This window comes from Prenolepis imparis, unplaced genomic scaffold (genome assembly GCF_030444845.1).
Source record: "Prenolepis imparis isolate NDT839.2.m4 unplaced genomic scaffold, iyPreImpa1.0 SCAF_394, whole genome shotgun sequence".
NCBI lineage: Eukaryota > Metazoa > Arthropoda > Insecta > Hymenoptera > Formicidae > Prenolepis > Prenolepis imparis.
In genome coordinates, this window is record NW_028141552.1 from 1 (window position 1) to 2500 (window position 2500).

Consider the following 2500-nt stretch of genomic DNA (forward strand, 5'->3'; position numbering starts at 1 on the left):
GTCTCGTGAGTCGAAAGGCTCAAAACAATGTGACACTACTAGGCGACCGGTCCACGGGCCGGTCGTCGCACGAGCCCGGTTTGCCGTACGGCGCCATCGCCCGTCGTCGGGATCTCACCGCTACGACGGCACGGCGTCTAACGGTCGATCATGGGTTTCGCAAGTTCGATGTCGAGACTCGGAATCGTCTGTAGACGACTTAGGTACCTGGCGGGGTGTTGTACTCGGTAGAGCAGTTACCACGCTGCGATCTGTTGAGACTCAGCCCTCGGCTTGGGGATTCGTCTTGTCGGTTAGACGAGACCCCACACCGTTCGTCGCTCGTCGGCGAAAGCAACACGCCGCGAACGGACTTAGTATCGTACGTCGCTCGTCGGCGAAAGCAACACGCCGCGAACGGACTTAGTATCGTACGTCGCTCGTCGGCGAAAGCAACACGCCGCGAACGGACTTAGTATCGTACGTCGCTCGTCGGCGAAAGCAACACGCCGCGAACGGACTTTGTAACGTACGTCGCTCGTCGGCGAAAGCAACACGCCGCGAACGGACTTAGTATCGTACGTCCCTCGTCGGCGAAAGCAACACGCCGCGAACGGACTTAGTATCGTACGTCGCTCGTAGGCGAAAGCAACACGCCGCGAACGGACTTAGTATCGTACGTCCCTCGTCGGCGAAAGCAACACGCCGCGAACGGACTTAGTATCGTACGTCGCTCGTCGGCGAAAGCAACACGCCGCGAACGGACTTTGTAACGTACGTCGCTCGTCGGCGAAAGCAACACGCCGCGAACGGACTTTGTAACGTACGTCGCTCGTCGGCGAAAGCAACACGCCGCGAACGGACTTAGTATCGTACGTCCCTCGTCGGCGAAAGCAACACGCCGCGAACGGACTTAGTATCGTACGTCGCTCGTCGGCGAAAGCAACACGCCGCGAACGCGGCCGGAAGTGCCGCCCGTGACATTAACCGTACCGTAACGCCGAAACGGTGAGTGGTGCGATAAAATATTTCCCATTTGGTTTCTACGACGATTATCGGGCTCCGTAAATGCGGCGACAAATTTTTCGACATGTCCCGTGTAATATATCGCTCTCGAAGCTACTAAGATCGATAAATGCGACATTCTGAAAAAGCCCGTCTACGCAGTCCAACAGCACGCCGAAAGAGATGACACGTTCGTCCGAAACGTTTTCCCGTATCTCTAGCCGTGTCGACGCTGTTAGACGGTAAATGTTTCGGAGGTGACGCCGGCGGCCGTAGGACTCTGGATAAATTCTCGACCGTCCGGAGGTGCCGCCGACGTCCGGAGGTACCGCCGGCGTCCGGAGGTGCCGCCGGCGATTGGAGGTACCGCCGGCGTCCGGAGGTACCGCCGGCGTTCGGAGATACCGCCGGCGATCGAAATTACCGCTGGCGGTCGGAAGTGCCGCCCGTGTAACGCAACGCGCATTCACGCCTCTAACGGCGAGTGATGCGAGAGATCGCTTCACGCGAGAGTTTCACAATTTTATGCGAGCCTCGTACCCGCGCCGTCGAATCTTTCGACACGGCCCGAGGACCGCGTTTCGAAGCCGGTAGTTCGAGAAATTCGACATTTCTAGAAAATATGTCTACGCGGTCTGACGATACTCCGAGAGCGATGACACGTTCGTCCGAAACGTTTTTTCCCGTATCTCTTGCCGTTTCGGCGCTGTTCGCCCGTAAATGTTTCGGAGTTGACGACCTACGGCCGTAGGACTCTGAATAAATTCTCGACCGTCCGGAGGTGCCGCCGACGTCCGGAGGTACCGCCGGCGTCCGGAGGTGCCGCCGGCGATTGGAGGTACCGCCGGCGTCCGGAGGTACCGCCGGTGACCGGAGGTGCCGCCGGCGTCGGAGGTGCCGCCGGTGACCGGAGGTACCGCCGGCGTCCGGAGGTGCCGCCGGCGATTGGAGGTACCGCCGGCGTCCGGAGGTACCGCCGGCGTTCGAAATTACCTCTGGCGGTCGGAGGTGCCGCCCGTGTAACGCAACGCGCATTCACGCCACTAACGGCGAGTGATGCGAGAGATCGCTTCACGCGAGAGTTTCACAATTTTGTGCGAGCCTCGTACCCGCGCCGTCGAATCTTTCGACACGGCCCGAGGACCGCGTTTCGAAGCCGGTATTTCGAGAAATTCGACATTTCTAGAAAATATGTCTACGCGGTCTGACGATACTCCGAGAGCGATGACACGTTCGTCCGAAACGTTTTTTCCCGTATCTCTTGCCGTTTCGGCGCTGTTCGCCCGTAAATGTTTCGGAGTTGACGACCTACGGCCGTAGGACTCTGAATAAATTCTCGACGGTCCGGAGGTGCCGCCGACGGTGATCGGAGGTACCGCCGACGACCGGAGGTGCCGCCGGCGACCGGAGGTACCGCCGGCGTCGGAGGTGCCGCCGGTGACCGGAGGTACCGCCGGTGACCGGAGGTACCGCCGGCGATCGGAGGTGCCGCCCGCGGCCGGAGGTACCGCCGGCG